The sequence below is a fragment of the Lissotriton helveticus genome, chromosome 5_1 (genome assembly GCF_964261635.1).
Source record: "Lissotriton helveticus chromosome 5_1, aLisHel1.1, whole genome shotgun sequence".
Lineage (NCBI taxonomy): Eukaryota > Metazoa > Chordata > Amphibia > Caudata > Salamandridae > Lissotriton > Lissotriton helveticus.
This window is the reverse complement of record NC_136065.1, coordinates 128,487,237-128,502,585: the sequence shown is the minus strand read 5'-3', so window position 1 is coordinate 128,502,585 and position 15,349 is coordinate 128,487,237. Positions and strand designations below refer to the sequence as shown.

At 51.1% G+C, this 15,349-nt stretch overlaps 1 protein-coding gene across 2 annotated transcripts in view; it reads left to right on the top strand.

Moving 5' to 3' along the window:
- The window catches only part of CNTRL (centriolin), a 1,008,983-nt gene that overhangs the window by 811,210 nt on the left and 182,424 nt on the right, over positions 1–15,349 (top strand). The gene's annotated exons all lie outside the window — the stretch shown is intronic.

Genomic DNA, 15,349 nt, shown 5'->3' with positions numbered 1-15,349 from the left:
TGTTTTATGTGGCAGTCCCATAGGCCAACGCTTCAGCTTCCACATGCTTCAACACCCTCCACATACTCAGCAAGACCTTCAACTGGACCCACCCCCCGAATCAAGGAAGACCGTCACCCATGCACTCATCACCAGCAGGCTGGACTACGGGAACGCCCTCTATGCAGGAATCAACAAATCTCTACTCCACAAACTTCAGACTGTCCAGAACGCCGCAGTGAGACCTCAGCATCCCACGACAAGACCACATTACCCAGCATAAACGAGCACTCCACTTGCTCCCCGTCGAAAAAAGAGTGACCTTCAAGCTGCTCACACACACCTATAAAGCCGAGGTCCGACAGTCGAGGAACTGGTCGCGGAGCCGGAGCCACCACCGTTCGTTGGGCTCCAAGTCCTCACATTCAGGTAAGTCGAGGCACTCTAAAAAGAAGTTGAAGAAGCGACACCACTCTTCTGACTCCCCTCGCCGGTCGCGTGACTCGGCCGAGGGTTTGGGTGGCACCACCCACGCGGCTCCGCTGGAGCCGCAGGCGTCGCATCCAGCCCCTAGAGATTCTAGATTTCCTCGTGGCCATGAGGTTTCTCTTTCGACCCTCGAGGCCCACCGGCGCGCCTTCGGGCCCCGTGGGTCCGACTAGAGGTCCTAGCTTCTGCCCCGGCGCCGTCGGTGACTTCGGTCCCGGCGCCTCAGACCGCATTCCCGACCGCTCCACTGGATTGGGAATCCAAAAGGCTTGATTAGTTTGGGAAGAAACTGTTCTCCTCAGTCAGTTTGGGGTTGCGGTCCATTAATATTGCATGCGTTTTGGGCCGTTACACCCACTCTCTGTGGGATACGGTAGCGGACGTGCTGCCTCAGTGTCCGGAGGAGGCCCAGGCACGGCTCGCCCAAGCTCTTGCTGAGGGGCAGGACGCAGCACGTTAGTCCATCAGATGTGTACTTGATACCATGGACTCACTAGGCAGAGTGATTTCCATGACGGTGGCGTTTCGTCGCCATGCCTGGCTGAGGTCCGCCAATTTTTCGGGGGATGTCCAGAACACGCTCATGGACATGCCCTTCGATGGTCGTTGCCTCTTTGGCGACAAAGCAGACAGTGCACTTGAGCGTTTCAAGGACTCAAGTGCTACGGCCAAGTCCTTGGGCCTGTCAGGCAAGCGCCAGCGGACTTCTGCTTTTCGCCCCTTTCGTGGCCAAGGAAGGGGCGCCCCCACACGTTCGTCTAGCCACAGGCCGCAGAACCAACCTCAACGCGGTCGCGGATGTGGTAACCGCCATGGCAGTGCAGGGGGACATCCACCCCCGCAGCATCCGCCTCAAAGCCTTTCCTACTCCATGCTTTCAGGCCCATTGGACACCAGTGGGAGGCAGGGTTCGCCATCACCTACTCCACTGGCGTACCATCACTTCGGACAGGTGGGTGCTGCAAATCGTCCGAAGGGACTACTCCCTCCCCTTCGAGGCGACCCCTCCAGCCATGCCACCACAGTACCACCGCATGTCGGCGGATAACTTCTGCAGGAGGAAGTTATGGCCCTCTTGGCCAAGGGGGCCATCGAGCGCGTTCCTGGGCCAGAAGTAGGACGTGGTTGTTATTCCCACTACTTTTTTGGTTCTCAAGAAGGGCAAAGGGGGCCTACGCCCTATCTTGGACCTCAGGAGCGTCAACAGCTTCCTCCGGAAGGAGAAGTTCAAGATGCTGACTTTAGCTCAGGTCCTGGCTGCCCTGGACCCTGGAGACTGGATGGTAGCATTGGACTTGCAGGACCAGGCCCGGACTGGCCGTTGCGGGCACCGGACAATCCCCCGGTGCGCGGCAAGGGTGGGGGCCGGTTTTGGGCCCCTGGGGGCCGTTTTTGTTACAGGTCCGTTTTTGCAGCATAACTGCAAAATCGGCCCTGTAACAAAATTGGCGGAAAACCTTCCCCGGCAAAGAGCTCGGCGGCACCCCCAACCATCGGGGAGGGGAGGTGGGGGGGCCGGCCGAGCACTTTACCAGGGCCGTTATTGTTTCCCAGTCCGGCCCTGTGCAGGACGCTTATTTCCACATCCCCGTCCTACCGGCGCTACCTGCGGTTCACGGTAGGACACAAGCACTTTCAGTTTACCATGCTCCCCTTCGGCCTCACCAGTGCCCCTCGGGTGTTCACGAAAGTGATGGCGGTGGTTGCAGCTCATCTACGCAGATTAGGGGTTCCAGTCTTCCCCTATTTCGAGGTCTAGTTGTTGAAGGCGGTCTCACCCCAGACAGTCGTCTCCCACCTCCAGACTACGGCCGACCTCCTGCATTCGCTGGGGTTCTCCATCAACATGCCAAAGTCACACCTGTGCCCCTCTCAGAAGCTCCTCTTCATCGGAATGGTTCTGGACTCGGCGCAGTTTCGGGTTTATCCTCCTGAGCAGCGGGTTCGGAATATTCAGGCTCTGATTCCGATCTTTCAGCCTTTATCCCGAGTTTCGGTCAGGCTGACGCTCAGGCTCCTAGGGCGGATGGCCTCCTGCATCCTGCTGGTACATCACGCCAGGTGGCGGAAACGGGCTCTGCAGTGGGACCTGAAGTTTCAGTGGGCACAGCATCAGGGCAACCTGTCCGACCACGTCCTGAAATCAGAGGGCACTGCGAATCAGCTGCAGTGATGGCTCACGGACCGCGATTGGGTCAGTGGCAGATCCCTCTCCCTTCCCCTACCAGAGCTCACAGTGGTGACGGATGCTTCCCTCCTGGGATGGGGGGCCACATGGGAGAGGCGAGGTCAGAGGCCTCTGGTCCCCTGCGGAGTCCCGGCTCCACATCAACCTTCTGGAGCTGCGGGCGATCCGACTTGCACTGAAGGCATTCCTTCCCTTTGTCTGGGGAAGTGTAGTGCAGGTGTTCACGGACAACACAACCGCCATGTGGTACTGCAACAAACAGGGCGGGTCGGGTCGTGGAGGCTCTGCGCCTCTTGACATGGCTGGAACACCAGGGCATCACCCTGATAGTTCAACACCTGGCAGGTTCCCTGAGCGCCAGGGCGGACAAACTCAGCCGTCGGTGCATGATGGATCACGAATGGCGTCTGAACTCGGACGTGGCGCAAGGTCTCTTTCAGCACTGGGGAGAGCCTTGGTTAGATCTATTCGCCACCGAAGAGAATGCGCAATGTCATCAGTTCTGCGCGTTGGAGTTTCCAAGGCAGCCGTCGCTCGGAGATTCTTTTCGTCACGAGTGGAATTACGGTCTGTTGTACGCCTTTCCGCCTATACCACTTCTGCCCAGAGTGCTGAAGAAGATCAGGCATGACCGGGCCCAAGTCATCCTTGTTGCTCCGGACTGGGCACGAAGATACTGGTATCCCGAGCTACTCAGTATGTCAATCAATCCCTCGATTCGTCTGCCTCTTCAGGAGGACCTTCTGTTGCAGCAGCAGGGGAGGGTCCTCCACCCCAACCTATCCAGTCTCCACCTACATGCGTGGAGATTGAGCGGCGACAGTTGAGGCCATTTGACTTGCCTCCTGAAGACTGTGATGTAATTCTGGCAGCCAGGCGTCCCTCCACAAAAACGGTATACGCCTGCAGGTGGAACAAATTTGTGGCATGGTGCACAGCAAAGGCTGTGGATCCACTCTCTGCCCCCCTTTCAGAGGTTCTTCTTTTTCTTTTTCTTCTTTCTCTTGCTCAGCAGGGCTCTTCTCTGGGCACTATCAATGGCTATCTCTGTGCCATTTCTGCCTACTTGAGGCTTCCTTTATCAGCCTTCTCTTTTCAAGTCCCCTGTTGTAAATAGGTTCTTGAAAGGCATCACGCACATGTTCCCTCCTGTTCCTTTCATGATGCCTCAGTGGGACTTGAACCTGGTTCTTACTTACCTGATGTGGGCTCCCTTTGAGCCACTTCATAATTGCCCTCTTCGTCTTCCGACTCTCAAAATTGCTTTCCTGGTTGCCATCACCTCTGCCAGAAGAATGAGTGAGCTCCAGGCTCTTTCATCTAAGCCTCCATTTCTCTCAGTCCATCCGGAGAAGGTTGTTCTGAGGACTCACCCTTCCTTTCTGCCCAAGGTTATTACTGCCTTTCTCTTCGGCCAGTCCATTACCTTGCCCACCTTCTTTCCACCTCCGCATCCCTCGAAAGAAGAAGAGAGGCTCCACCTTCTGGACCCAAAACGTGCGCTCTCCTTTTACCTCAAATGCACACAACAGTTCCAGGTGAACGACCAACTCTTCGTTGGCTACGTGAGCGCTAAGAAGGGACGGGCGGTGCACAAGCGGACTATATCTCGGTGGGTCGTTTTGTGCATCATGGTCTGTTATTCCTTGGCTAAGAAGGAGCCTCCTGTGGGGCTGCGCGCCCATTCCACTCGGGCCACGGCGGCTACTACTGCCCTGGGTCAGGGAGTCCCCTTGCAGGATATTTGTCAGGCAGCTACGTGGGCTTCGCTGCACACGTTTGCTAAGCACTACTGCCTGGACAGTCAAGTCCGGAGAGATGGCTTTTTTGGCCGTTCCGTTCTCCAGGACTTTCTGGTGTGATCTTGATTCGCAGGCCCACCACCGGAGTTGGTATTGCTGGGGTATCTATTCTAAGGTAAGGAATCTAACTAACGTGTTTCTTTCAGATGCACAAGTTACTTACCTTCGGTAACGATATATCTTTAAGAACATACATTGTCCAAAAATACTGATTGGAAGGCGGTTCCAAGACCGCATATTCGCCATGATAGAATTTAAGAGAAACTCATAATAAGTAAAACAATATGCTTAGTATTGGCAGAGTTTTCATCCATTTTCTGCAGCTGGGGTAAATAATTTCCCCGCAAAATTTAAGTGAGTTAGGGTCTGATTTAGACTTTGGCGGGAGGATGGTACTTCATTGGGATGGAGGAAAACATTGCCCCCATCATCCTGAGGGACCTCTGTCTCCAAATCCAGAGTTGTCCACCAGCTCAATGGACACCTCCTAACTCCTGTCAGGGCTGCTCTGTCTCATCATCCTTCCTGAGTCAGTGAGCCTGGTTTATCTGCAGCCTGATCATTGTGATTTAATTCACAGTAAATCTGCAGGCGGGCCGCAGCAGGGCTGCTCAGTCTGGGTCTCATGATCTTATCATGATTGGGCACCGCAGTACCGAGTAGTAAGGTTTATCTTCACAGACGGGTCAGTACGTGACAGTTTTACCAGGCAGGGCAGGGCTCTCTCTCTGCTCCCGGCACTGGGGCCTGGCGCGGGAGAGGGGAGTGCGTCATTCCTCAGAGGTCCCCTGTCCGTTCTCATGATCAGAGTACCTTACTTCACACGGCGAGGAGCGCCAAACGCATTGCAGATGAGATGAGATCTCTTATAATTAGGCTGTGGGGGTTTTAGGTTTAAACCTATAATAACTGATAAAACCCCACTGAAAGAAAAATAGCCCTCACCGGTGAAAACATATAAACACTGAAAAAACACCTCCACAAACTAAATGCCATTCAAAGAAAGGAAAAAGAAAGTGAGAGTGTCATTTTCTTCTTACTGAAGGGGCCAATAAAATGTAACTTTGTTATACAAGCTAGCAGTAAGAAAGACTGGCTAACATTATTCTGCTTAAGTTTTTTTCTTTAGGGATGTCACTAAAATATTGTTTCTTCTTCCTTTTATTTTTTTCAGGTTTATGGCCTTTGGTCTAAAGATGCAGAGTTTAGTTTCACGTTTTAGGTTTAGTTTAATTATTTTATAAACCGTAGAGAATCGCGACATATCAAACTCACATTTGATATTTTGGCTGCATTTGATTCTTTCACTGATAGGTAAAATGGCTAGTTTCATAAAAATCTTTTCTAATATGTGTCATCACATTTACCCACAGAGAATGGGTAAAAACCCTTAATACATCAGACCATAGTTTCTAGTGGGTCAGTATTGATAGTAGGTGAATTGCCAACACCTCAGGCTTTAAACATTAAATGCAAGGTATAGTGACAAGTATATATATCACCAAGCATCTGGGATAGTGGTGAAAATGTGACGTCAGACTTTTGGAAAACATGGAACGCATTGACACTTATTATGCCCTGCAAAAAAGGTTCTTTCCAAGTTCAACAAAGATTGGAGTGATATTGTTTGTATTTGTAGTGATTCAGCTACGTATATAAAAAATTTGTGTGATGACCTGTCAAAATTGATACCCGAGCTGAAGTGATTCCCTGTAGGAGATCCTTGCCACTTGTTAGATGGTATGCTGAAAGTATCTTTACAATCTTCAGAGTTAATGAGGGATTCTATGGACTTTTTAGTCCATTCTGGTGCACTGTTTTCTTATGCCCAGGAACTAAAATGCAAATATTTATCATTTCGTGCTTTATGTGGCATCAAAGAAAAAGTCATCCCAACTGTGCCCCTTAGCTGACGGTTCTCAGCCAAAGGGGCTATGAATGCTGACAGGGTCTTTTCACAGAAGTTTACATGGGAAGGAAAGCGCGAGCGAGCGCACATGACCAAAGACTCACTGAAGAAGTATGGTATGGTGTACTACAATAAGATAAATTTGCAAAAATCTCTTTGGACCTCGTATACACTATACGTACACTGTCTATATACCATGTTCTTTCAGTGCAGAAAGCAAGCAATGATAAAAGCAAAACGTTCCATAAACACCGAAAAAACACTTTTTCTGTTGTTGTTAGTGGCGTGAAAATGTGTAACCACTGATAACAACTGTTTTTAAAGATATTGAAAACACTGAAAAAACCCCACCAGAATTTACCAAAAATAGAAACTGAAAACAGGACAGCCTACTTATAATTCATGAGACAGACACATTCAATCTGCAGGCACAGTGCTGCTCTGTCTCGTCCTCCCTGAGGTCAGGTTTACATCTGCAAGATATGAGATTTAATTTCAAATTCAGTCACACTCAGTAATAATCTCAGCACTGGCTGCAGGGCTGCTTGCTATATCATTCATCCTTCTTGGGTACCAGTAGTACTAATCACTTAGACTAGAGTGTTATTTTGAGACTACAGGGTGGTGCCGGTGGGTGTTTTGCCATTAGGGCTCTCAGTCTCTGCTCTATCTCGTCCTGTGTGGGGGAAGGGGTAAGGGGGGCGGGGGAGAGGGGGGGTGTTACCACTCACTCATTCCTCAGAGGCCCTGGGCCCTCAGGCCTCTCATCAGGCTGATAAAGGTCTACCCTCCAATTCGGTTACCTTCCCCCACCTGGGAACTTCATGTGGTCCTGTCTAAATTAATGGGTCCCCCCTTTGAACACATCCACAAGGCTTCTCTACAACACCTCTCTTGGAAGTTTGCTTTTCGAGTGGCAATTACCTCGGCTCGTAGGCTAAGGGAGATTCAGGTCTTATGCTCTGCAGACCCTTATCTTGTGTTCTATGGGCTTAGAGTGGGCATGTGATCAAGGCCATGGAAACGCGGCCGAAATGCGTCATGCTGTTTTAATTGCAATAAAAGCACATCTGATAGAGACTACTAGCCGCAGATTCCGTAACGTAGAATTATCCCCAGAGACTGGATCCGGAAATTTTTCTTTGCCACAGCATCTCTGCGCACCAGGGGGTGGTACCATGTGACTCCGCCCTGACGTCGTCCGCGGGCATGACGTCAGCAAGGTCACATAAGACCCACCCCGGCGCGCTGATGTCAGTTTTTCTCTTTTCCGTGGATCGTGCCCTGACCTGTTTTCAGGCCTTCTTTTCACGCTTTTGTGTTGAGGAACAGTGTGCGAATGCCTTCGGTCTTCAAGACGTGTACTTCTTGTGCACGTCAGATGTCGGCGACGGACCTTCACCCTATCTGTATGTGGAGTTTGGGCGAGCACCATGACTATACGGACTGCAACGCTTGTCAGCACCTCAAACCGAAGTCCCGGCGGGAGCGCAGGATGAAATTGCTGTCGGCCCGATTGTCCAGGTTGGTTGCGTCCCAGCAGCTGTCCCCTACCTCGGAAGCCAGGAGCCGCCGATTCAGACTGCGGCATCGCCCTTCGCCAAGGCCCCAAGGTCATAGCTCGCCCGCTGGTAGGTCCTGCTGCTTTTCTTCAAGACCTTGTCCTCGATCGGCAGAGGGCGCGGGTTCCCCTCGGGACGTGCGCCCTTGCCAGTCGCCACCCTATCCAACGTTTCCTGGCCGAAATGAAAGTCTACACTGCGGCTCTGCAGGCTTCATTGGCCCCCCTCCCTGAGATGTCCGCGGATCCCTTGCCTTGAGCCGGGCCTTCCGCGGAGTCGCCTGTGGCTTCGACCCCGGCGCCAACGAGTTTGGCTTCAGGTTGTAGGGGTGTGGTGTCATTGAGGTGTGGCCCTGCGGGGAAATCGCCGGCACTCAGGGCTCGTCCCCGAGTCCCCATTAGTCCGCTGGACAGGTGGCTGCCTTGCCAGAGGCTGTGCCGACGCCTTTCTGGCGCCGAAGGCTTTCCTCCCCGGCCCTGGCGGTGCCGCGGGTGGAAATCGGGGCCTGGGGCGTCTTCCTGAGCACCTCTCGGTCCTCTACGCAGGCGGCTGCTTCGTGTGAGGTCGAGCTAGCACCTTTTCTGCGCTGTTCCTTAGCCGACACGGCTCTGACCCCACCCCATTCTCCTAGGGAGCACGTGGTGGTGGTGGATGTCGACTCGGCGTCCCCAATGGCCACTCCGGCACCAATCGACATCGCGCCGGCGCCTGTGGCGGGCTGCACGGCGCCATGCTGGCGTCGGGTCCTTGACTGGTCTCCAGAGGTTCCTTCCTCTCCAGAGGTTTGTCATCTCCTGGTCTCTTCTTCTCCGTAGACGGGACTCCGTGTCGTTGCTATTTCGCCTGCGTCTTCCAGGGAGGGCTCCTCCCCTTCCTCGTGGCCTCAACCTTCGGACCCTCTCCGAGCTCGCTGTTGTTTGCTCCACAGGCTTCTCCGCCTTCCCCGGAGGCCCCTCAGGCCCCCCCACTTGTGTGCAGATCCTCCGCTCTTCAGGGGCTTGCCGTTTATTCCTCCAGCTGGACTTGGGGATGGACGGCTTAGTTTACAGCCGTCACCCATGGAGGAATTGCTTTCTCCCCCACGACGCCCTACGGAGGCGAGTGTAGCCTTTGTTCGAGCCATTTCCACGGCCGCTGGCATTTTGCGAATGGGTGACCCCGTCACCCCATTCCCTACGGATCATCTGTTCAAAGTTCTCCACCAGGGCTCTGGTGGACGGGAGCTGCTTCTTCTATTCGAAGCTTCACTCCAGAATTCTCTTCTAGGGGGCTGGGGGTGTCCTGCCACGGGGGACCCGGTGCCTCAGCCACTCCTATACCAACACCGTCCTGCTCCACACGATCCAGTCTGCCTTTCTTTTCACCCTTCAACTTAGGGCCCTCTTCTGCAGACTGCTTTTCCTTCCTTGCCTTCTGTGTTGCTTCCTCCGTCGCGTTCATGGGGGCGTAACATCTTCGCTTCCTCCAGTGCTGCTTTGCGAGCGCTTAACATGTTTTGTGTGTTGGCCAGGGCTACCTCCAGCCTGTGGGATTCTGTGGAGTCCTTTCTGTTTCGAGTCTCCCACGAAGGTGCCCGCGCTGAACTACGGCACCATGTGTTGGATGGTCCGGAGTTGGCCGCGTTTATTCTCCGTGCGACCTTGGATGTTGCTGATGCTCTCGGCCGTGCTATGGCCAGCTCTGTAGCTCTCCGTCGCCATGCTTGGTTGCGGGATGGCGTTTTTCCTGAGAATATTAGGGAGCGTCTGGTTGACCTGCCTTTTGATGGGGTTCTTTTGTTCAACACCCACGTGGACTCTGCCATTCAACGGCTCCTTACGGGGCTCCGTCCTCCTTTAAGGAATATCTGTACTTTTTGAAAATTGACACTTAGAAGAAATTCTGGCAAATACCAGGCAAGGGACCCCTCCAACCGCGACCAGCTGAGGGTAAGATTTCCCGACACCAAAAGACACCCCTGCACCCGGTGCCCCACGACCCCCTGTGCCCAACTCCTGGGTGTCTACCTATCCTACACCATCCCAACTTACCTCTCGAAGTGGTGGTCGCACCTGAAGAATCTCCGTCCCTGAGCCTGCAGCGTTTGTTCAACTTCCAGCTTTTCCGTTGAAATACATTGGGTGCCCGAAGGCCCAAAAGCACCCTGCACCCAGCCGCCCGAGTGCCACTGGAAGTGCAGCAACTATCCTATCTTACTTCCCCAATTGCCCTGTGCAAGTGGCCAGGAGCTCAGCTCCCACAGCTGCGTGGCCTGCCTGCTAGTAGCCACCAACCAAAGGCCCCCTATCCTCCCTAGGATAACATTGGGCCTACTCACTCTGCACCCGGCTGCCCCTGTACCGCTGAGGGTGTAACGACTGTACCTACCTGACCCTGGGAGACCCCTGAGTCAACCCCAGAACCTTAACTCTGCCAGCCAAGTACTTACCCAAAAAACGATCACTTGATTTCTTCCATAGGGTAACATTGGCTGGGTTTCACTGAGAATTTCTTCTAAGTGTCAAGTTTTGCAACTATCAAATATTCCTTAAAAATCGCCCAAACAGCAAAACCATAATTACTCACCTGCTATCAGGAGAGACCGTAGTGCTGGATCTTTGTGCCCAGCACTGACCTTCGAAAGTAATTATAACTGTAATTTACTGTTAACCCAATTTTCCTCCGTAGAAATACATTGCCTGGTATTTGCCAGAATTTCTTCTAAGTGTCAGTTTTCAAAACGTACAGATATTCCTTAAAATCGCCTGTGTAACAAAAACAATTTCTTCCAATTGTTTACAGGAAATGCACCAGGGCTGAATCCAGGATCCAGCCCTGAGTAAGAAATATATTCGTTAAGTGATTTCATTGCATTTACTAAAACTTCCCATTGAGCTCAATGTTATTTTGTGTTTAACTTGGATTTCATATTGCAACAACTGTAACTATTGCATTTTAAAGTCTATTGCTACTTGAAAGTATTCAATTGCAACACCTCATTCTGAGAACGTATTTATGATACCTACTGTGGTTCTAAAATAAAACAACAATATATTTTTATATACAAAACAATTGGCCTAGAGTTCAGTTCTTGAGTGTGTGAAACCATTTGCTGACTGAGTGTGTACAACAAATGCTTTACGCTGACCTCTGATACTGCCTTACTGCTCGACCAAGCTACCACTTTAGAGAGTAAGATTATATCTAACTTTAGCCTCTGCTATACCTCTGGGGACTGTGGACTCTGTGCACACTGTACCTTACTTTGGTCCAGTATATACAGAGCCACTTTCTTACATTGGTGGATAAGCGGTGGGATACAAACTTGCATTGGTTGGACTACTTGGTTACTATCTGATCACATGACAGAACTCGTAAATTGCCTTAATACAGAAAGTCTTGTCAGGGCATTGCTTAAGTCCCATTAGAATTTTAGAAAAATAAAAGTCACTGTAGGCAAGGGTAGAGGGTTACAACTGTCTGGTTAGAATGTCTCAAAAGAACCCAGCTGCTAGTGAAGGTAATAACATGCAGGACCTGGCGGAGGAGCTCATCCTGACACCTTACTTAAACTTGTCTTTCAAGGAATTGAGGTCCTTATGTAAACTTTAGCAAAGCTGGCCAAGAGACTAGAACTAGATTCTAGACTCCTGGGTCTAGAAAAGGAAAGGAAAGAGATGGGTTTAGCACCCATCAATTGTGGCAGCAATCAAAAAAATAAGGATAGAGAGGAATTTTATGATCCTAAAATTCCCAAAGGGATTGTCCCTAGATATGAGGAGGGTGATGATATCACCAAGTGGTTCACAGCTTTTGAGAAGGCTTGTGAAGCCAGGAGGGTGAAGAAGACTTTCTGGGGGCACTCCTGTGGGAACTGTTCTCTGGTAACTGCAGAGACAGGCTTCTGACCCTCTCTGGGCCAGATACTATCCCCAGATTCATCATTGTCCTCTTTTGCGAGTCCTTAATAGTGATTATTAAGGAATCGCTATTAAAGACTAGCAAAACGGGATGCATGTAGAAATCGCAATTTATTTTGCGATTTCTACTGCTTCCTTATTTGCGATTCGTTAATTGCTAATCGCAAATAAGGAATGGCTTTCCCATTCAAATGAATGGGGAGTCATTCCTTATTTGCCATTAGCAATTAGCGAATCGCAAATAAGGAAGCGATTTCAAGGGTGCCAGGGTGTCCAAAGGACACCCTGTAGCACCCCTGAAATGCAAATGTACACTGGTGTTGCGCACACACATGTCCAAAGGACATGTGTGTGTGTAACATACAACTTAGAAAAATGCACTAAAGTGCATTTTTCTAAGTTTTCGCTATTTACCACGAAGTTAAGCTTCGCGGTAAATAGCGGCCCCATATTGCGAATTCGCAATTTAAAAAAGGTTCATGAATAACATTGAAAGAATCTCTAATTGAGATTCCTTAAATGCGATTCTTCGCAATATAGCGATTTCTAGTATAGCGATTTTTTCATTTGGGATGATGAATCCCAAATGCAAAAATAGTGCTCGCAAAGGGCCAGATTCTGAGAATCTGGCCCTTTGCGAGCCGATTTCAGTATGTATGACCTCAAGAAGAAGACTCTGATTGAGGGATTTGGGCTCACCAATGAGGAGGACACAATTAGATTCAGGGGGGCTCACAAAACCCAGAGCCCATCCTGGATTGATTTTGTAGACTACTCAGTAAAGACACTGGGTGTCTGGTTAGCGGGAAACAATGTGCATGACTTTAATGGAATTTACAACCTGTCTATGAAGAAACACATTTTAAGTAACTACATTGATAAAAAGTTGCATCAGTATCTGGTAGACCTAGGTCCACTTTCTCCCCAAGAGTTGGGAAAGAAGGCAGACCACTGGGTCAAGACAAGAGTAACTAGGACATCCACTGGGGTGACCAAAAGAAAGGGGTCACAAAGCCTCCCCAGAAGAAAGATAGTGAACCCATTAAGGAGTCCCAGGTAGCCCCCCGAAAAACCTTTCCAGGAGGGAGGGCCCAAAGACACTTCACAAACTAAACCAGGGTACCAAGGTAAAAATTGGGATCCCAACAGAATATGGTGTCACAACTGTCAGAATTCAGGACACCACACCAAGGACCCTAGCTGTCGTAAAAACAAGATCCCTAGTACAGCTCCAGGGGTAACCAGTATAGCCCCAGGGGTTGCCAGTTTAGCAAGTGAGGATTCCTCAGATGAGGAAGCCCTCCTAGCCTTCAACTGGAAAATGGGCCCAAAAGGTAAGCTGGAAATTCTAGAGGGGAGTAGACACTTCCACCACCTACTGGGGAATGGAATCCCATCCACTGCCCTGAGAGATACCTGTGCCAGTCACACTGTAGTGCATGACAGGTTGGTACTCCCACACCAGTATGTCCCAGGCGAAACAAGAAGGGTATGGGCTGTCCCAGGGGGAGTCACTGTTAGGCCTGTGGCTGTAGGGCCCCTAGCCATAGCTGGGTCCCTTAGATGGAGAAAGGTTGTAACCAGTAAAGACCTCCCCCTTGATTGTCTCCTGGGGAATTACCACTTCGAGGTGGATCTGAGCCAAAGAGAGGTACTGGCCCAATGCTAGGCCTCACCCAGGAATCCTGGGGGGGGAGGGGGCTCAACCTGCAGTCAGTGCAGCTAAGCCCTAAAAGAGTAAGAAGAAACAGGGTAGGAAAGGGGGTAACTGTTAGCCACTGTTCCAGGATGCCAGGGGAAAACTCCAAAAGTGGCACTGGTAAAGCCCCCCCATCCAACAAAAAGACCTGACTGGTCAGGCAACTGTCCAGCCTGAGTTGGTGACTCCTCAGCTGGCAGAACAAAGGGTGGAGGAAGGGTTTCATCACCAAGTGGATTGACCCCCCCACCCTAAAATAACAGACAAACAGCCAGGACCCAAAGAGACCTGTGAGATAGCCCCTTCACTTACCAGTCAGGAGCTAAAGATGTGGTTCTGGGCACTGACAGCTGTCAGTAGCCTCTGCTGGGTGTTAGCCTTCATGGCAGCCCTATCTTTAGCATGGTGGCCTAACCCCCTACCAAATAGAAAGCTAGGCCCCCAGACCCTATTGGTCATGGTGAGGTTGCTCAAACTGTGGGCAACCTCTGTGGGTAAGCTGGGCTTTGCCCTGGCTAAGTTAGACTTAACAGAGGTAGGCACCTCTGAAACCCAAATTTAAAAAAATTGGGGCGAAGACACTGAAGAGCAATGAGAGGAGCTTTGGGAATTCGGTCCTGAAACTGAGAAGGTAGGCCAGCTCCCCAAAGGGGCTGACCTGGACAGAAGGATGTGAAGCAGAGAAGGCCCTGCAACTTTCAAACCACTTCCCCACTCTTCCTCACCTGAAAGACTAGGAAGACTCTCCCAGCGTTGGCAGAGTGTTAAAAAGAAGATCCCAACGCGGTAGTGAGTGAGTAGAGATCTCTATTCTGTCACCAACTCTCCAAACTGTCAGAGGCATGCCAACATTCCAAGGCAAGCTCTGGCGGAGTTAAACCAAAAGATTACAATGCAGAGTCTCCTGGCCTTTGGGCTGCGTGGGGCTTGTGTAGGAAAGTGGGTTTCTGTTGCAGTAACCCCCCCAATTTTTGCCCAATAACTGATTCACTTTTCCTTGGTGTGCCCTGGGTCCCTGCCAATCATGTTCCCATGGCCTGTGTTCTTTCCCCAAAAACTACCCCAGTTGGCATCTCCTTCCACAAGTCAGCCCCTGGTAAATGGTACCCTAGGTACCCATTGCACTGTGACCAGAGAAGGCCCCTAAGGGCTGCAGCACTTATTGCGCCACCCTGAGGGGCCCTGTACCCTGACACACCCACACTGCCTTTGCAGGCTGAGTGTCTTGGTGCAGAACTAAACAGAGAGTCGACATGGCACACATCCCTGTGTGCCATGCCCACAAACCCTCTGCCCTGGCATACCTCTGTCACCCCTCTAGCTGGGTGCACTATGCCAGTGGTGTGGGCACAGGTGCATGAGCCCTGTGCCCCTACAGTACCCAGGGCCATTCCTGGGCACTGTAAGTGCAATGATGCCATTAAGAGTATATGGTGCTGGGAGATTGTCATCATCACAAACTCTATAGCACCATAATGGCAAAACTGAAGACTGAGAAGTTTGGTATCAAACTTCTCAGCACTTTAAACCCGCACTGATGCCTGTGTGGGATTTAATGTACAATGCACGACAGAGGGCAACTTAGAGTTGCCCCCTGAAACCAACCCACATCCCAAGTTCGGACTGAGAGGCTGCTAGACTGCCACCCAGTAGACAAGTTGCTGGACCCCTGGGTAGAGAGCCCTCCTCTCTCTGGGGCCTGCAACAATGCACATCCTGGGACGAGGTGCTAGGTCTCCTCCCCCAGGATGGACAGGGGAAGCTTCAAAGGATGCCGCCTTTGTGAGCTTCTTCAGGCCACTTGCTGTACTCAGCAACTGGC